General features: G+C 44.3%; 1 protein-coding gene across 1 annotated transcript in view; it reads left to right on the forward strand.

Annotated features, from left to right (window-relative positions):
- Nucleotides 1–272: 272 nt before the first annotated feature.
- Nucleotides 273–20917, forward strand: part of FNDC3B (fibronectin type III domain containing 3B) — a 188792-nt gene continuing 168147 nt past the window's right edge. The window contains exon 1 of the mRNA XM_068200294.1: nt 273–517. The gene's annotated coding sequence lies outside the window, so the exon portion shown is untranslated. The remainder of the gene's footprint in view (nt 518–20917) is intronic.

Genomic DNA, 20917 nt, shown 5'->3' on the forward strand with positions numbered 1-20917 from the left:
ACTTTTAGGGTGGTCTGGCATTGAAACGGATTGTGGTGGAGTCACTGCCCCTGGAGGTGTTAAAGAGGCGTCTGGACCCGGCGCTGGGCGATGCGCTTTAGGGGTTATAGCGGCGCTGCTGGCTGGGCGGCTGGACTGGCTCATCTTCAACCTTGACGATTCTCTAATTCTGTTATTCCACGATCCTAAGTGACGACGAGCGGGTCGCGGCGGGCGGACGAGGCGGAACGGGAGCCGGAGCGGGTCGAGGCCGGGCGCCGTGCCCGCCCCGTGCCCGCCCCTCGCGGAGCGCCCGCCCCGGCGGCGCGGGGCGGGGCGGCAGCGGGGCTGGCCGCCGTCCCACGCCCGCCTCGGCCGCCTTTTCGGCGGGAGCCGCTACTCCAGAGTGCGCGGTAGCGTAGGCCGGCCGGGGCCCCATGTGGTGCCGACATCACTGACATGGCGGAATCCCCGCCGAGCCCTCCCGGCACTCGCTCCAGCTAACCGGGACTCGCCGCCCCGCACCGCCCTCCCGCAGGTAAGGACGCGGCGGCGCTGCGGGGAGCGCCGCGGCTCCGCTGCGCTCCGAGCGCCGGGCAGCCGCTTTCCCCGCCCCGCGGCGCCTCTGCGGGTCCCGGCTCTTTTGTTCGGCGGCGGGACGCGGCCGCACTCGGTGGAAAGTTTCTCTGCCCGCCCCGCCGGCTCCCTCCGCCGCGGGGAGCGCCCGGCGGGCGGGCGGGCGGGAGCGGCCGCGCTCGGGGCTGGCGGCGGGACGGGCGCTCCAGCACCGCCCGGCTGTCCCTGGGGGCGGCCGGCCCGGCCGCTGTCATCGCCACCGCCCTCCCCGCGCGCTGCGGCTCCCGGAGGAGAGGTGCGGGAGCGGTCGGTGCCGGCGGCGGCCGCGGGCACCGCGGGTGTGTGCGGGGCGCCTGCCCGCGGCACCCCCCGAGCCGCGCCCCGCTCCGCAGCCCCCTGCCCGGCCGGGGGTGCGGGCAGGTGGAGGAACCGAGGGCTCCTCCGCATCCAGAACGTCGGGATCCAGAGGGCATGTTGGAGAAAAAGCTGGGGAAAGGCGCGACCGTCTTCTCTTGGCCCCGTCCTCCCCGCCGGGCTCCTGGCAGACGCGGCTTGGGGAAGGAAAGACCTGGAAACTTTTTATTTTTGCTTGCCAGACACCTTTTTAAAATGGCATGCGACCAGCAGACGGAGTAAAAAAGAACAACCTTTTTTAAAAGCTTAACCTCTCTTCGGTTAAGACCACAGCTGCATCCCCCCCTTCTCAGAAATGTTCTATTTCAATAAGGCTTTGGCGGAGGTAGTGCGGCTTGGAGTTAAATGTAACGAACCATTTATCCCATCTATATTTGTAGAATAGAAGGCGTGGGGCAAGCCTGCCTCTCTCCATATTAGTAATTCTGTATTTCGTTTGCATTTCTTTGTGTCCTTTGAGTATATAAAAGTACTGGCCTTAAAGGGGTAGTTACCCCATCACGGGGTGGGGTGGGGGGGACATGAGATATGGAGAGAATGACGTTCCTTATTTTTGTTTTTTTTTTGTTTGCTATTCCAACTCCGTGCTGGCTTTGTGAGAACAGGATTCACATATCCCAGTTACCTGTGCCCTGACCACAGCTGCTGTATCCCTTAACCGCTTACCCTGCAGAACACAGGGCTCAGCCGGTACGTTCCTGAAAGGTGCCAAACCAGTCTGACTCGAGTTTAACAATGTGCTAGGTAATGGCATTTCAAACTTCCACAGATTTTTAAGTGTAGAACACTATTTCTCAACTTTTTTTTTTTTTTTTGCAGCAGAGCTCGCTTAAAAGAGTTTGGGAGTGCCAGGCCTGGCAGTGCCTGTACTGGTCTGGGTCTGCGCTTTGTTCTGATGGGGAGCGGCTGGTCTGGACACGGATGACACAATGTGTGCTTGGCTGGGAATCCAGATAAAGGCATCGCTTCCATAAACCTCAGGGACGGCCAAGGGCTGCCTCCCGAGTGGAAGCATCTTGCTCCTCTTGCCCTGGTCACCTACGGCCCGTGTGTCTTTCTCAGCACTTGGAGAATACGCTGCCGGTGCTACCAGTAAGAAAATGATTCTTGGCCGAATTCCCGGGGTCATTTCGGGTCTCGCACAGAAGCGGTCTGTTAGTGCTTTTCTCTTAATCTTCAGCACTTCTGTGGTTCCCTCTCGTTAATTTCAAAGCAGTTGTGATTTGTGGTTGTGTTGGGACCCTGCTGTGGCAGAAACGTCTGCTGCCCCAGAAGTATCGTGTATTGTTCTTCCCAATTCAGTATCTTTTAGCGACTTTATGATTATAATGTAGCTCTGAGATGAGTCTGTGTGGAAGGTGATATATTTTACTTTTTTTTTCCTTTTTTAAATTTTGTGCTTTTGGGACTCATTTGGTTGGGTTTGAGGTCACTGCTGGGACAGCAATGAGAGGGCTTTTTCATGCTTCTAGCCTATAGTTGGCCAAAGGATAAGAAGTGAAGGTAGTTAGCAGCCAAAATAAGCTGATATTCTGCTATAGCCAAGAAGCTCAGAGCCGTAACTCCATATTGCTAGTATTTTATCTTTAGTCTCAGAAAAGTTTGTAACTTCCAATCTGAAACGTATTTATTCTGGCGCTTCTTTTTCTACGTGTAGTATTTAGGGAACTGAAACAAGTTTTCTCCATCATACCTCTTTCTTAGCAGAAAATTTGGGTTTTTTCTCCTCACTTTACAGTTTCCTTTATCTTTTCTGAGAAAGAGAAGCAGTTAAGGGCAGCAAACTTCTGCAGTTCATAAATCTGTGCAAGAAAATATATACAGACCACGCAGCAAAATTCTGCATTTGTGTGATTGTATTAATGAACTTTCTAATAAGTATAATTGGCTTTTTCCCTCAAAAAAGTAGGTTGTCAGAACCAACATTTACAGTATGAATAAATGTTTGTAGCGTGAGGATAAATGCCTGCTAAACACATGTAATTAAATACAAGGCCCAGAGCCTGAACACACCTGAATCAAACAAATTACTCTCCACAGTGCTTTTTTCTTCACTGTAGTCTGCCACTTCCCCCCAAAGAAAAGACATGGGGGAAGATGGAGTGACCTCTTTGGAGCACTTGGGGTGGCAGTTTGGGACGCTCTGGGAGAGCGTCCTGTCACTCCACCAAGGATGTGGCTGTTGGGTTTAAAGTCTGGAAATAGTGTCGCTGGAATTGTTCTGAGCAACGTGCCACAAGTTATCGAAATGCCATTTGTTTGCAGTAGCCTTTGGTGTATAGCAAATAAAAATAAATAGCAGAAGCAGCCAGCAGAGCCCTGTGTAAATCTCAGCTGTGCAAAATAGTGGCGAGGCAAAGTTTCTCAAGCGTTGCCCAGAGGATTTGTGCCTCAGTGATTGTTCTCTGCACTGCGGAGTGGTGGAGGATCCTTTGGAAACTGCAGTATCAAAACTCGTGGTGTTTACAGCCAAGGTTTAGTGTCCCTGTGTGATCTGTCCCTGGAGATGGAAGGTATGTGGGAAGAGGGAAGTTCTTCAAACAAGGCAGTGGAAATAGGAGCCGCTGGATGCACAGCGGTAAAAAGCCATCTACAGGCAGGAATGCTGGTGTGTCAGCAAGCAGATAACTCCAAACAGCTTCCAGTGGGGACGTGGTGGTTGGCGTTTTTATCAGTTTATTCTAAGCACCTCTTTGCAGAATTAAAGTTGGAAGCCTGCTCGCTGTTGGATTCCAGACAGCCAGGAAAAAAAAGGCACAAACTAATTAAATGTGATTTATTGTGGAATTTGCAACAGTGTTGGAGAGATGAGTTGCCTTTCAGAAATGCTGCTGTGGATGGTAAATCTGTGCTTTGCTCTGGATGAAAAATGACGGTGCTGTTGAGCAACTACACAAGAAAAACATCGTCTGTGTTAAAGTCTGTTCTTGAGCAGGAATACTCCCTGGAGTCCCAGGCAGTGCAGCTTGGAGCAAAGCTTTGTGGTGCCTTTAATTGGGAAAAGGATGGGTTTCCTTGAGTGTAGATGTTAAAATGTAGGGCTTCTCCAGTGACATGCCTTCTGCCTTTCATCTGAGGAATCCTTTGTTTACAAGTAAATTGTGGTGTTTGTTAGCAGATAACAGACAAAAAGCCAACAGTCTAAGAAACATTCTCTATTTGTTTTTCTAATGGTGACAGTTTATAATGGTGATATACTGAAAATTGCCATGTGGATACTCTGCTTAGTAAACTGCAGCTATGTATAGTGTTAGTTTTGTAATATGAAGCAATAAACAATTCCTAAGTAATGAAATACATATTTTATAATTTCTTTTTTTGAGAGGACAAAACTGCAGCTAATACTGATATGTGGCATTTGCTTGTTCTGGCATCTGCTCCTCATTCTGTAAGATAGTGCAATGGCAAGATGGATTCAGGAGAGGAGTTTCTGCTGTTGTGTTTTTGTGTATCTTGTTATTTTTTAGATTTAGAATAACTGAGAGCAAACACTTGAATTCTCTGGAGATGAAGGTGATAAGCCTGTCTGATTTTTCTGTGCTGAGTTAGTGTATTGCAATTCTGTGGCAGTAATGCAAATACCCTAAAACATGCTTTACGTCCTGGTCTCTTATCATGGCCTTATACATAATTATGGACTTCTCTATTATTAGGTCCTTGCAAAGGACTCTAATAATAAATGTGTGTATACATGTATTTAAACATCTACTTCATGCTTCCAGGAATGTTTCATATGGCATGCTTTGAAAAGAGAGAAAGAAATTCCTTTCAAGAGGCTAATAAAAACTTCAATAAACAACAATTTTAGATGACCCTTTGCTTCTTTTTTTTTTTTTTTTTGGATGACCCTTTAGATGCTTGGAATGTTGTGGACAGATTTCCCCATGCTTTTAATCTGAAATAGCAAAACCAATCTGCTCTTAGTTTGTAGGTTCTCTGGGCCTATGTGCAGCTGTGCCAATTTTACATGGTTGCTCCCTGTTTTCCAGTCACCCACTAATAAAATGCCAATGTTTATAGCCTATATCCCTATGTTATCTTTTGCCCCAAATAGTTCTGCACAATTCTTTAGTCAAACCCAGAACTGTAGTGAAGCAAGATGTAGTGAATATTTTGGACCTTGATAGCAGAAACAGCGTGGGAGTAGAGAGTTGTCCTGATTTGTTTCAGGATGACCTTACCATTTTCCTTTAGTGTATGGTTTGTTAGCTGAAATTATTCATTCCACTTTATAACTTGCCTTTGTTGTAGAAGTATGTCTCTATTCAATGACAATTCAGGTAACTTAAGTGACCTTATGCTTGCAGACACTTGAACTGGTCTGGGTATGTTACTCAGTGCTACATATTGCTCTGCTCCTTATTTATTTATTGCTTTGGAATAATGCAGCAGAGAAAAAGGATGAAAAGCATTTGTGGATAATGAGAGCACTGGGTAGGTTTCCTTCTGGTCAACCTGTGTTTTTTGTGGACTCATGTGATGTCAACTCACAGAAGGGAAAAAATTGCCTTCAGTGACTTGTTACTAGCAAATGTATGGCAACCAGAAGCATCACTTCATTAGAATGAATTAACAGAGCAGAAGAGACCCAGTGAGAACTGCAGAGCTTGTGGAATATTTTGGGGTCTATAATGCCCAAATAATGTGTGTGGGGTTTTTTTATCTACAAGCACTCATAGAAATGGTGAGTTTGAAAAGCAAAGGTATGGCTTTGGCTTGACTGACTCCATGAAGGGTATTGCTTTACTGGGGGACTCAGTATTTTGTCTTTCATATGATGTTAAAGTACCAGGAATAATGGCTTATGTTGAAGTGGAAAAAGTTCCTCCTTTTGTGACAAGATAAGGCAAATTGGAATATACCATGTACCTGATTCTTCTAGATATATTTGAAGTGGGAGCATGTTTGGGACCTGGTTGCATACATGCTTGTGTGTTCTTCTGTTCTTGTAGCAGATGGTAACTGGTGTTTGACTTTGAGGGGTGTGTTTGGCTTGATCAGTTAGAATGTTAGTCTTGTTTTCACCAGTTCTTACTTCACTTTGCTTAGAACACACTAATGTCCTGTTCTTTTGTGCTACTCTAAAGCTCTGAGGAAATGATTTTATAGTCTTGTTAGGAGATGCATTTTTATTAACCGTATTAAAAATTGAAAACGGGGTTAAAAATAAGCTGTAGATTTTCCCCAAAACATGTTAGTGATCCTCTGTTATACAGTCCTGTTTTGTTATGCAGTCCTGTATTGAACTGTGGCTACCTTGGAAGGCATGACTTTTAAGGTGAAGAATTGGTTCCTATTTGGTTGCATTGTCTGAAGGATGGCAACACGTTTCTTGAGGGCTGATTTCCACTGAGTCATCCCCTGAGCAGGGCAGAGGGATGTTCAACTGCTATCACGTCTTCTGCTTTGGCAGGTAAACTAGGAAATTTGTTTTCAAAGCCTGCCTTGGGGAGGAGAGAGCAACAAGTCTGTATTTTCAAATGCTGGAAAGTGTTAGAAGCTGTGGCAGTTCAAAGAAAACAACTGTTTCTTACTCTGTATTTTTATGGAATTGGCTTCTGCTTTACTGAGGCTTTTTGGCTTTGGTTTTTTGTTGTTTTTTTTTTTTTTCCAAGGCCTGCATTTCTCAGTGTCCCACTTGTCCATCCTTTCTTTAACACACTTATTCATTAGCCACCTGTGATTCCTGATACTACAGTAGGGTTTTCCTTCTAATTATCTCTCACTATGATTTATGTTCTGTTGGTTGCAAAGCTGTTAAAGGTGATCTTAGCCATGCAGTGAGGTTTCTTCTGCTCTTGTGCTCCAGGCTGGAAGCTTGGGGTGCAGCATTTGGTCACAGGAGCAGTGTTCCTCCTGAGCAGCCCATCTGACGATCCCTGCTCCTGGGGAACTGGGCAGCTAGAGACACAATACTTAATTTGGCACAATGTTTGCTCTTAGCTGGCTTTTCTTGAATGCTTCAGATGTGGCTGAGGGAGGGGCAGCAGATCTGTGTTTGTGGAAGGCTGCATTCCCTTCTGTCTTCTTCCCTTTGAGTTCGTGCGCTGGTTGTGACGTGCGGCCTTTGCACGGCTAGAAGTGCAGGCGTGTGGACGTGAGGAATGTGTCCCTCCGCGTGTGCAGTGGGGCGTGCCCTGCACTGCAGCCCAGGTGGCTGCGTCTTGGCCCCAAGGTGGGTACAGAAGGCTGTGGTGTGTGGTCCTTGTGTGCTTCAGGGAGATGGAGTGGCCTGATCTGACAGGACCACACGTGCTGCTCCTTGGATCATAGGCTGAGGCATTGTTGATGGTACGGGTCCCAGCCAGCCATACAAGGAGGGCAAATCCATCTTCAAAAGCTGGTTCTGAGGAATGGGTCAGAAGTTTCCTGGCTTGGTTGGCAGGGGTATTATTATAAGGAAGGAAATGAGAGATTGGCGGTGTAGTGAGGTGGCCTCGTGTTTTGGCTGTCATAAGAGGTGGCAGCAGTGGAAGGAGTTAAATTGCACATGGTCTGTGGAGAACTTAGGCTTGGAGAGTAACCCAGAAGCAGGACGAGCTGCAGAAAGCTGGTGGTATTATGGGAAAGGGATGGCAAAAAAAAAAATCTAAATTCGGTATAAATCATAGTTAAGTGGTGCTTCACTATGTCTGTGTTGATGTCTGAACATGTACATGTGTTGTCTCCTCTTAAATGAGTGACCTTGCGTGGCTTGGAGGAGCAGAGGAAATGTCAGTGTCACAAATAATCCCCTGTAGAAATTGTGGAGTGAAACAGCACTTAAGATTCTGGATCAGTTGAAAATGACTCGATGCCAAAAGACTGACCCCTGCTCTCATTGTGCACTGTGACCCTGCAGGCTGTCAGCTCTGCTCTGAAGAGTTCAACCTCCTTTTGTACTTGTAGGAAAAGTATGTTGGCTGTTCTGAGGATAAAGGGTTAATTTTATGGCATTTCAGGGCATAAGTTAGTATGTTCATAAGTCAGTTTGTTTGACAGTCAATTTCTCACTGTTCTCTAATCAGAAGTTTGTTACTTATGCTGCTGTAGATACTTTCCTGGTCTCTAATACTGATAAAACACCCAGAATAAGCAGAAGTGAAGCCTGGTTTTCTGGTACTTCTGTGTTTTGCTTGCACTCAAGCAGGTAGCTGGTTCATTCCCACAGTGTCTTCTTATGTAACTACCTATTTGTATGTTGTCCTTTTGGTTTATTTGTTATAAAACTAAATTACATTTGAGTTCGGCAGGACCTCAAAACAAAAACAGAAGTCAACAAACAGGAACCTTAAAGGACCAAACCAGAATGACTTTGTGTTTCCCATTGTGGTTAACTTAAATGTTGGTGAGGTAATAATGTCATGTTCAGGAGTAAGAAATATCCTGTAGATTTCATCAGAGACCCAGGTAATGTCTTGTTGGATGGCTGTTGTGGACTGCGGGGCAGCACTCAGCTGTTGCCACCATGCCAGGAAGTTAAATAAGGTTCACTGAGAATTTTAGATCATGGGCACCAGTTTTGCTTCATGAAGGTCTAGGGTCGCACTCTTGCAGGTTACATTATTCTTAGCTGACCATAACCAATGCATAAGAGATCTCATGGCTAAAGAGGAATTCTGAGATTTTTCCACGGAGCAAAAGTTCTGCAGAGTTTGACGTCAAAGTGGAGAAAAGTGACTGAAAGGATAGATTTAGCTTAGGTATTAGGAGGAAATTTTTTACTATGAGGGTGGTGAGGCTGGCACAGGTTGCCCAGAGGAGCTGTGGCTGCCCCATCCCTGCAAGTGTCCAAGGCCAGGTTGAACAGGGCTTCCACCCTGGGATAGTGGAAGGTGTCCCTGCCTCTGGCAGGTGTTGAAATTACATGGGCTTTATGGTACCTTTCAACCCAAACCATTTAATGAGTCTATGATCTGAGCCTTAATCCTTGTTCCTTGTGTGTCAGCTGGTGGTGAAATTAACTTGTTTTATTCTGCTCCACACATGTTTATTTTCGCAACTCCATATGCTGCTCTAACAGATCTTTATTATTGCTTGTTAAGTTCAGCGGTGCTTTTAGTGACTGCACAAAACATAAACATCCTCTGTGACTTCGTTAGACTTACAGTGCAAACTTTTTGTTGACCTGAGGGCTGTTCCTCGGGTCAGTGAGCACTGTGAGCAGCAGTCAGGGAACTGTACGCCCACGACTGCGAGGGTATGAAGAACAGAAAGGAATTGTCTTGTTACCTGATTTAAGAGTCTTCTCCCTGCAAGCTCTCGTGTGTGTGGTGTTTTATCTTTACCCTTTTCCCTCTCGGTTAACAGGGCTGGACGTGCTTGTCCAGCTGTTCCAGCTGCCTTGTTCGGTGGGCAGGAAATGGTGATGTGGTGGAAATTAGGCAATTCTGCCGAGTGCAACCAAAAGGATCTCTGATCTCTTCCACAGCAGCCACTTCTGGATAAAACGAAAGAGTCAAGTCATTCAGATATTTCTGTAACCACAATCTGTGTAATGAACGAGGTGGCTACACTTGAATTTTTATGCCTGTCTGAATAGGTTGCTTCAGTGGATGTGTGAGAGCTGCTATGTTACTGTAAAGGCAATATTTGTGGATCTAAAACTCTGAAGTTAGACATCAACGGTTTTACTTCCTTTTGGCATTTTGCGATCATGCAGTCAAACAGGATGATATTATGTTCTGAAATGTTGCTGTGAAAAGTTTTTTCAGTTTCTCAGACCTTCTAGACTATTCCAGTCCTGCCCTTGCTAGCATGTCTGAGTCCTTTCTGGTCTGTCTTACTAAATCCTTATTTCTCTAGTCTCTTTTTCCTCTGTTAGATTTTTCTAGACTACAGTGTATTGATTTCAGTGTATCCTCAGTTGTTGGGTTAGTGCAAGGGGAGGAAGGCGAGTGAAATGTGAGAATTGGGACGGAGGAGATACGGATATGCGAAGACACGGAAAATAGCACTGACTGGATCTGTCTGCAAGTAGACCAAGTGTATTATTATTATTGGCCCTGCTATAATTTAAGGTTCCGTGACGTTCTCTCACAGTGAAACACAAGGAAATACAATAATACACTCCTACGTGACTGAGTTCACTTGGGCAGTGATAACACCACCTTTGAGCAGATCTGACCCAGCCTGGTCAGCAGCAGTGACGTGGAGGTGCTGCGGCTGCAGAGCTGTGGGCAGTGCTGGCTGGGGACGAGGTGCTGCTCCCTGGCTCTGCTGAGCCACGTGGCAGCGGGAGATCTGTCCTCTCACTTGGGGAGGGAAATGCAAAGCCTTGGCCTGCTGCCTGGACTAACCTCACATGGCAGGCAGAGGGTTTGTGTTCGAGTTAGAAAGTGTATGGGGATGGCAGATTGGATCTGTCAGCTTCCCTCTTCTTCTGTCCTTGGAAGAGTTATTTTCCATTAATTATGGATACGTAGGTTTTTGGGTTGTGTTTTTTGTGTTTTTTTTTTTGGTTTTTTTTTTTTTTGAAGTATCGTGGCTCTGTGGAGCAAGTGAGGAGTAACTGTGATCTGCTGGTTCCCTGAAGGGTTCTCCCAGGAGGGCTGGCTGGGCAGGAGGTTTCTCTCTGTTGGGGCAGGGGTGCAGTGAGGTCCTGTCTGTGCTCCCTGGACTGTTCCTCCTCCTGCTCCTATTGCCTGGCAAGTGCAAGACAATTTGAGGGGGCTGTATGCAAAGTGTAGGTGATTCAGATGAAGAAGACTTTTCCTTAAAAATTTTGAGGATGATTTGACTGGTTCTTCAGTGAGTATTTTGTGTTGGCTGCATACTGTAGAAAGTATCACTGGTTTAGTATTTTTGCATATCCCTACTTTTCTCAGAAAATGTTTTGCAATATTCGACTTGTGCATTTATGAAAGGATTTGGCAGATGGGAAGGGGAAGCAACAACTCTTCTCTTGTCATACACAGTTGGAAGAAACAGATAAATACCTTTTTTAGCTATTCTAGTATATTAGACAAAGGTTTTCTTTGTTTTTCTGCCAACAGCATCTCTTCCTGACCTTTGTGATCGATATTAGCAATGAAGTTTCTTTGAGCAGATGTGGAGACTTTGTTGTGCAACTGCTCAACCAGAGTGTGAACGTGGTCTGATAGTGGTTATGCAGCCATGAAGAAAGGTATCCACCCAAGGGGGGAATCTTATTTTGCATTTAATAGAGATGGGAAGGGAGATTAACACTATTTTGCAAGTCCTTCTGGGATTTGTTTTGGAAAGTGTGTGCTTTCTGATCACCTATGTTGGTGAAAGATGGGTAAATTTGAAGTGGTAGAGTTACAGGTGAGGGTTACAAGCATGACTGGAAGTGTGGAAAGCCTTTCTCGTAAGATGAGATGGAGAAATATTTAACAGGAAAGAAGTTCCAATGAACTTTACTATCTCTAAATCCATCAGAGAGGTAAACATTGAATGCATACAGGACTGTTTAAGCCAAAAGCCAGTCCTGGCAGGTGAACGTGTGGATGCAAGATGTCAATAAATAAAAACTTCTTTAGAATTTGATCGAGCAGCTTAGCCCAAACCCAGCCCAGCTATCTAAACAGGAGCCAACTTAGGGCATGCAGAAAGACCTAAGTACTTTTAATGTACAGGGCGTAATGCAAGGCTGTTAGAGAATATGTGGCTGTGGTATTCCCATATATGAATAAGGAGTGTGCAAGTGGCAGATGGATTTCAAGGAAGTGGGAGAACAGAGAACTTGAAATATAGTCTGATGAAAGTACTGTGGGCATTCATTGCAGCTGCAAAATGTATAAATCTACTCCTTATTTTTTAATGAACTGGCATTTGATTTTTTAATGAACTGGCATTCAACTTCAACTGGCAACTTTTTTCCAAGTCTGCTTGCACCTGAAGTTGTGCATGTGCAGAGCTGTACAATACTGGTGGAGCAGCTTCAGTATGGCTGCAATCCTGGTGGAACTTTGCTTTCATGTCCTGCTGCTTTTATTGGTAGAAGGTCCTGATGTAACATAGTTCCAGGAAAGGAGATGGGCGGCTTTCAAAGAGCTTTGAACATCAGGCAAAACAACAAAGGTGCTTTCCAAAAGTGGTGGATCACTTATCAAAGTGGAAAGGTGTGTATCCAAAACTTAGCGAGGATAATCTCTAGGAAAGAGTATGTTAATTCTTCAGATAATCACAGGCTTCAAAGCAAAATCAGAATGCGAGATAAACTTTTGTTTACACTTTGTCTTAGGGGGAAAAAAGGTAACGAGGTCAGGCTTATACAAATGTAAATTTAAATATTTTAAAATCAAAATGCCTGAATTTGTTTGCTGACAGAAGATGGAAGCTATACTGAAATACAAGGTAAAAGGTTTTTTAAAAAGTGAAATTAGTGAACAAAGGTGCAATGCCAAAGTAGAAATACTTTCAGTGATAAGGAAAAGAAAATTTAATTTGGTCATCTGCAGCTTCAGAAGTGGTTATAAAACCAGCAGATTGCTAGTTCTGCTTGCACCAGGACTCTGGAAAAGGAAAAAGTCAGCATGTAGAGAAGGGATTATCCAGCTGGTTGCTTGGTAGCTACACTGAAATTACTTTAATACTGACCTGTGGTGTTCCACTTTCCCAGCAGAAATGCTTTTGTGTCAAACAGAAGTTAATGTTTCTTTGGAGAAACACTTAAGATGAGGATCCTCCTCCACTAAGAGGGGGACGCAGTGAGTCCTGCAGACCTTCATTGAGCCTTTTCCTCTTCCATAGGAGTCACAGGAACTTATTGATAGAGATGTCTTCTGTGATCCAACTGAGGTTTTGGTTTGGGGTGGAATTTTTTTTGGTTTCAAGAGTCAGGTTTTACTTGAATATATTATCAACACTCTCATTTAAGCTTGTGATGTGCTTTTTTCCCAAGCTGCTTTGGGGGGTATAAGTTGTTATAATTGTCTTTATGCTAAAGCAGAAGAACTCAGAACTTGTTTCCATCTGTTAGTGCTGGAAAGAGAAACAAAAGCCAAGCAAACTTGCAGATGGTTGCAGATCCTGGATCCCAGCCGCTGCCCATGCCTCTGTCATTTGCTGCTTACAAAACCCTGTGCTGGGTGCATGAGTGTGGACTTTGCTTTTGTCAGCAGCAGGAGGAGGAAGGTGAAGCCCTGAACGTTCCCCGTGGGGTCCCCAGCCTTCGGCCAGGGCTCCTTGCCAGAGACGTAAGGATTGGCTTGGGAGTTCTCCAGGGTTATAAAACACCCAGCTGTTGAACTTTTAGAAGTTGTGTGACTGGGCAGCTGGGAACTCGGATGGGCTGGAGGATGAGCTGTATTTGACGGAGGAACAATGGTTTCACAAGCGCACACACGTACTCTCCTCACCCCCTTCTGGGGCCATGGGTGTGCACTATCTGAAATCCTGCTGCTAATTAAAAATCACAATAAGCCAGTGCACTTAAAAGTGGCTTTTTTTTCGGTTTTGGTTTTTTTTTTTTTTTTCCATTTTAAACTGCTCTGACTGGGGAGTTAATAAAACAACTGGGAACAGCATCTCACATCATGGCCACTTGCTCAGTCGTGGCTGAGTTGGTGCAAAGTATGTTGATTTTTATTGTTCTGGTGGGATTTCAGCCCACTGTGGCAAGGGAAAAAGTTAACGTGGGCAACAAGAACTAACTCAGCTTCCAGGGGTGAAAGTGCTGGTGGGAGGCCAGGAGCTGACTGGAAGAATGTGGCTGGGAATGGGGCAGAGGGAGCATCCCTGAGCAGGTTGGCAGAGCCAGGAGCACAGCAGAAGTGATCAGTGGGGCTTTATATAATGCTGGCTGGGTAGTATGGTTTAGTTTCAGTCTCACCCACAAACTGCTAAGCATTTCCTGATTTAGGAAGGTCAGTATGAAAAACTTGAAGTGTAAAGCTGTAGTTTTTTATGTGGACAGTCAAACAGATCCCATGAAGTGATAATTAGTGTTACTGGCCAGGGCAGGCTGTCAATTTTAGTAGGAAATCATTAAATAAACACTGGTGAATAACCAGTATGCTGATTCTTCTTCCCTTGGAAGAGACCAGGGCACTAACAGAGGTGATGTGTTTCATTATCCCCATTTTGCAGCTGAGAAAACAAGACAGAGAGGTGAAAATACTGGAGATACTTTGTTTGGAGCTTGTTTCAGTTGAGGCAGGACTAAAAATCTTATTAGTGGTCTGCACATGTGTGGGGGTTTCCCTCCCCAAGGCAGCTCTTGACAAGTGCATGTGTGCAGTTCCTACCTCTGAAAGCCTCTCCCAGAGGAGGCTTCCTTGGCAAGAGGGCAATAACTACTTGCCCTCTGCTCAGCATATTTTATTGTGTCTGTAGGAAGTCTTTGTACAAGGCTGACTTGCTGGGGGTAGGGGACAAGAACAGTTTCCTTACAAGTGCCAACTAGGTCTTTGCAAACTGATACAATTGTCAGTAGGCAGTACAGCACACACCTGATTTAGTAAGGTTATAGTTCTCTTTTAGAAAGGTTAAAGTTATCCTGGCTGACTTGTAATTTATACTTCTGGTGAGTGCATGAAGTCATGTTTCCATAAGAGGAGGAAATACTGCTCACTTTCCCTGGCTGATTCTATCTACTTCAGTAGCTAATCTTTGGATTTTCATTTCTAATGTTGTGCCCAGCTCTGATTTGCCTGGCTCCTGCTCTGCTCACTGGTTCTTACTGTTCTTTAATGTCTTCTTACTGTTCTTTAATGTCCTGTCCATGTTGGCCTGGGACCATATAAAAATGCCAGCCCTTTGAGAGGGCTGCTGTGCCATGTGTTGGGCAGTGGGGAGCACGGTGTTATCAGCTCACAGATTAATCTGTGGTCACTTGGCTGGCCAGCTCTTTATACATTGAAGATATTTCATGTTGATTGTGCAGAGTGAACTCTTTTATCAGTGTTGTGTGGTACCATGTCAGAGGCTGGCTAAAGAACACACATGTGCTAACACAGCTAGCTCTCCAAGCAAAGGTGTAATCTCGGCCGAGAGCACACTTGGATTTGTTTGACAGGGCCTGTTTTATATAGAATGACAATGCTGGTTTTGTTCCTATCTTTGCATTCCTTATCACTGGAATCCTTCATTGCCTTTTGATTGTTTTATCTGAAAGCTGTGTCTTACTAATGGGATGTAATTGCACTGGGCAGTTGCACTCCCAACCTGCTTCCCTCTCAGCTGCTGGTGCAGGGTTAACACAGTCTCTCTCTGCTCCATCCCTCGGCATCAGTGTGTCCTGTTGTTGGCAGTAAGTCAGGCATTTCTTTGAATCAAAACTTAATTGAAAGATTTTGGGGCTGACTTGCCCACTGGGGTAAGTCAACAAGTGCATTTTGTAGCTCTTCCAAATACCAAACATAAGAATTCATTAAATTCTTTTCCCCTGCATCATTAGCCCTATTTTCACTTCTGTTTTGTAGTAGGCTTATGCTGCTATTGGAGTTCAGTCCTCCTTAGTTTGTTTTAGAATGCAGCTCATTTTCTATTTTCTTGCAAGTCATGGTTATTTTTCTTTGTCTGACTTGTCTTGACTTTAGCCTTGGTTTCACTTACCAAATTTCTGTACTACTTTCACTGTCTATTCTTAGCTTCCCTCTTTTACCCCTTTTTTATGCTGCATTATCTTTTTGTCTTCTTACCATGGTATCAGGATAGGATTTTGCTTGAAGTTTCCCTCTTTCTCAAACAAGGGAATCAACATTTTTCAAGTTGTCTTTTCTGGAAAAACAAAAAAGAGCTTACAGTTGTAGATAAAAGTTTTTTAGTCTGTTTTCCTCCTCAGTTCTCATCAGTTTTGGGAAATTAGCATTTGTTGTTCTAAACCTAAACTGCATGTACTGACTCCAATTAATCTCCCTCTAATAACATTTGATTGCTGTGGCGACTCAGAAGTTCTCATGGGATGATTCTGACTGGCTCTGTGAAGATGAAACTTGCAGCTGTTGGGTATTGAGTGCACAAAAGTCACAAGGACAATAAAACACTGAGGTTTTTTTTTCACAGATCTTATATAGGTTGAGTGTGTATGGTGCAGGAAGTTTTGCTTGCTCTTGAGCTATGTTTGAATTCCCTTTGTGGTGTAAATCAAATAATTCTCTAAGTACTTGTCAGTGGGGGAAGGAAATGGTTTCACAAGTGTTTGCTGTACAGAACTTTGCAGAATAGTTCAAGTAGTTAAACTTAAAGATATTAAAAAATGAGCTGCTGAGATCCAACTCCATGTGCATATCAGTAGATACAGTACTACTGATGTACATCAGAGTGCGTGTTTGTGCCCTGATGACACAGCCCTGAGTTGGTGCTGCTACTGAAAGGTCAGTCCTGCCTCTCACTCCCTTTATTCTTGTTCTGGCTCAGTGAGTCAAACTCCCTGGGCTGCTCTGGAAGTCAGCCTTGAATATCTGTCTGTCCTTGCTGCTGGGTGAGGGCCATCCTGGCACAGGCAGTGAGGGTCCAGTGAGGCTCCTGCTGTGCCTGTGTGGGGCACAGTGGGTCCTGGGGCACCTCCTGTGCCAGCTGTCCCAGTGTGCTCCCCAGCAGGCAGGGACGTTCCTGCTGGGGTGGACTGGTAGAGAGGAACCATCCTGGTTAAATGGACAAAAAGTGTATTGGGTTTTGCCTTCAGTCTTTTAGTACCTCTTCTGTTTGATATCAGCGGTTCTCCCTGAGCACCAGTCTGGTTCCCTGAGCACCACCTCCCACACTAAAGGAGAAGGGTTAAGGGAAGGTTGGTGCAGAAGTGCTACAGGTGCAGTCCCATGGGCTCCTCAGTGCTCTGCTGTGTGTGTGCTCCTTAGCAGGTGGTGTGCCAGTTAAAAGAACCAGCTCAACTACCTGGTTTTCATTTAAATTACATGTTCTCCTTCAGTGTTCATTTTAGCTACCTGTCCCAAAAATTAATTTTCCCTCCTTTGAAGCTGTCTCTGCTCTTGTTTCTCATGTTTGAAGAGACGGGCTTGTGCATTGCCTGTATGAAAGGGCATCAAGAAAGATCTTCCCTTTCCACTCTCACAGGGGAGGATCTCAGCTTGAGGCAGAGAGCTGTTTTTTTCATACTTACTCATTGCAAAGCAGGTTGCACTGGGTAGAAGCCACGCAGCCTTGCTGTAGCAGCGTGTGCAGCAAGAGCACATGGACCCTGGCTCTGTGAAAAGGCTCTGCCAGGGGCAGGGGCTCATCTTGGCTTCTCCCATGGACAGGGCATCCCTGGCAGCCCCCATGACCTGCATCTCCTGCTTTGTTTGACTTCTGCATTAACTCTGTGGTAAGAATATCTCCTAATTACTCACTGCTAAAACTTGGTGTTTAATAGCTACTTAGAGGCAGGACTCGGATAGGAAGAAAGACTTTATAAATAAGTTGGTCACTGCTTGTTAATTAAAGTCTGTCTTTTCTCAGGGATAATTAGTGCAGCATTGGCAAGAGGGGAAACAAAAGTTCAGACAGGACACAGCTGAGCTGTAATCTGCTTATGTTAGAGCCTGAAATAGCAAAGGGTGTGTGTTTGACTTGAAGTGCTTGTCCACGGATCTTTTACTCCTGTCCTTATGGGGGAAGGGATAGCAAGCTTTGAAGTGCAGGCACAACTCTAACACCGAAATACCAAGGTATGAATGGATAATAGAAAGGTAACAGGTACCTTAGAGGTGTGTCTTGGATTCCAGGTGGTGGAAAGAACTGTTGGATTATTAACATATCCTTTAATATGCTGGTTGGAAATCTCAGCTACTGGGAGGCATCCAAAAAAAAAAAAACTTGATGAGATCCGGAGCAGCAATTAATGAGATCTGTTTGGGTTTTCCACCCGAGAATGTAGCTCAGGGTCATGCTTCCCTCTCTGTGTGTATGTGGAGGTCTGCCCTTCCAGCAGTGGGCTCAGCTGGGGTACACAGGGTCATCTGCACCGGGGCTGCTGTGCCCTCTCTGTTGTTCCTTGTCACATCCTGGGGGACTGGGCTTTGTCTGCCCAAGGCTGGCTGAAGGATTTCAGGGTAGGCATGAGAGAGAGCTGGGATGCCAGACTGCAGATGGGAAGGTCTGTGTAATGCAGAAGGAATTCCAAGCATCTTTTTGGTTAATTCTGTTTTTTAGAGGATTGTTAATGTGGCTTGATGGGAACTTGCATGTTGAGTACAGCTTAAGGCTTTTTGACTATTTCTAAAAATGTTTTTTTAAAGTCCTCCTTAAAATCTCTTTAAATTGACAATTATTGTACTTAAGACAACTCAAAGTCCAATCTTTTTACTTCTGTTAATTTTCATGAAACTATTGATAATACCTTGGCAAATACTGACATTTAATATGTTTTACTCCTAATGAGAAAGAGCTTCAAGTCCATCTGATTAAATTAAATTTATGCATTCCTACTCAATAACTGAATTTTACTCAACTTGGTATATTGTACTGAAAATGCCTTAATTTTTATAACAGTTGCTTTGATTTTGTAAGGAAGGACATGTTTCCATTGTATTTTCAAATGCTACATCATTTCTCTGCAGAATGTGCTGGTGCTATTTCCAGGACACCTGGAAGGATTTGGGATGCCAGGTATTGTTACTGAATAGTGATGGTGACATATAATTAAAAAGAAAACAACTAAAGCCAGCTTATCATAAACAAACTTCAGAAATGTTCATTGTATTTGGCACTTGGTGTCTATGAAACTGGATTTGGACAAATGTCTGAGGGGACTTTATATCCTCTGAAATGCTCCATTACCTTTTTTGTTTCCCTCACCTTCCTACAGATGCCTGTTTTCTGTAGTGGTTGTTCAGGTTAGAACAAAAATAGGAATTTGACAAGCATGTAGGTGGCCTTTTTCTCTGATGCATATCAGCAGAGCTTCATTGTTTTCAAGATATTTATTCCTAAAACACTGAAGTTTTTGAGCTGTTAAAGTTGTCAGTGATCTGATCAGCTTCGATGACTTGTGTTTAGATTGTACATTCATGACTGAGAATGTTAAGTGTTGGAGTGTGTTTGGGTGGCAGAGAAATGCAGTAATGGGGATGAAGGTTTTTGGGAGAAATTATCCCCTGATGAATTATTACCTGTCCAGTTTCTCAAGAGGCTTAATGACTTTGGCGATTGAGATGCTGCTGTGAGAATAAATGCTGAGTAGACAGGAGTGTGTGCAATTTCTGTGGATATTGGAGAAAACATAAAAAAGCCTCGTTTTTTGATATAATGTCCTCAAATAAATTGTGTTGCATGAAATTGTCTTGAAGGAGGCTTTGAATCTTGTACATTCAGTTCAAGTTTGTCATTTAACTTCAATGGAGTAAAAAGACTTCAGTGAAACTCACTGGAAAGACTTTAACCATTTTGTTACTTTCCTAACTTTTTCTCTTCAGTTTTATTCAGCAGTGGTGTTTAGTTGGATTGTTTAGATTAAATTAGCAAGTGGTATGTTTTTTTAAATAGGTCTGTAGTGTGTTGTACACTTGAACTGAAGATATATAATTAGACACTTCATTTTGCTTTCTTTCTACATCTTTTAGCTAATTAGTTACTTGGGTTGCTTTATTTTGCATTGTTTTCATTTGATTAAGTACACTTCTCTAAGGGTACAGAATTAAGAGCATACTAATTGCACAACAATTTTGGCATGTGTAGATTGCCTCAGTGTCACCTAAGGACAAAGATTTCTCTGCTTACTTTGTTGGCTCTATTCGTTTTGTGCCCCGTGGGCAGATGTGTCAGAGCAGACACTGTGCTCTCCAAAATCTCTTTCTCGCTCCTGCAGTCTAGTCAGAGCTTGTTGGCAATGTCTAATGTAGCTACTTGCCCTTGGAAATGTCTTGATTTCAGCTTTTTAAATGTTCAGACCCATTAGTTTGGTGAACTTTGGAGGGTTGGTGGTGGGATAGGAAGGTGATCTCAGAGCAGAGACCCAAAGGTGTTGTGAATCCAGCGCTGTGAGTTATGCCTGGAGAAATCAGCAAGCTTCACCTGGGAACTGTCATGAGGTGGAAGGGCAGTTGTGATGCTCTCTGCTGGCTGGGAGTAAATTTTGATTGTGAGCATTGCTGGGACTATAAAATACTTGAGCACAGTATTTCTAGAAGCAAGTTTCCCCCAGGCACTGAGTGTTCCGGAATAAACATGACTTTATAATAAAGCGCTTGCTCTGTGCTTGTGAGCAGATCAAGACGTCCTTTTTTTGTATTTTACTTTGAACATCAGTTATTGATGTGAGGCACCGAGTAGGCTCTAACCTGTGCCAGCTAACAAGGGGAAGCCAACAGAAATGAGAAGCATTACAATTAAACTTTTGTTGCTGCAGTGCTGACTGAAGCCTGAGTGTGTCCAAGCATGTGGTGTTCAGACAACAAACATATTTCTCTGTGTGGAACTGCTTTTCAAAGGAAATAGTTGCTCTTATGAAAACTGTGGCCATAGTTGAGTAAATATCTTTAGGTGTGCTTTGCCACGAGAAGAGGTGCAGGTGGTATCTCTTGTGAGAGTCATGATTTCTGTCTTCTATCCCACATAGCTGTGTAAAAATTCAACTGTGTGTTTACAATGGGACTCAGTTAGTCAAACTCCCTTGAATATAGTTACACCTGTGTCCGGGTTGGTGTCCTTAGTGGGCAGCATTGCTGGATGTCGTGGTGGTCACTGGGTGTGGGGTTGAGCATTGCCCTAAGACAGAGTTAGGAGAGTCAGTATCTCCATGTCCATGTGCTGACACCAGGGCCAGTGCACAGGGACCTTCCCTTGGAATGGATCTCCTCTACCCATGAACTTGTCAGATATTGTAAGTGTAACTAATTGCAATGAGAATATCCTTTGGCTAAGGCTGTATTAGAACACTCCAAGAAGTTCCATCATTTTTGGCATACCAAAAATGGTAGCTGGTTTTGAGGTCTTCTACAGGAGCATTAGCCCCTCATTGTCTCCAGTAAAACCACAGTGATTTGGTGGTCTTGTGAAGAAAAGATATTTAAATAGAGACCAGGGAAGATGTAAAGAGTAAGCATGTTTTATTACCGAGGCTAGA

The sequence above is a fragment of the Anomalospiza imberbis genome, chromosome 10, assembly GCF_031753505.1.
Source record: "Anomalospiza imberbis isolate Cuckoo-Finch-1a 21T00152 chromosome 10, ASM3175350v1, whole genome shotgun sequence".
Lineage (NCBI taxonomy): Eukaryota > Metazoa > Chordata > Aves > Passeriformes > Viduidae > Anomalospiza > Anomalospiza imberbis.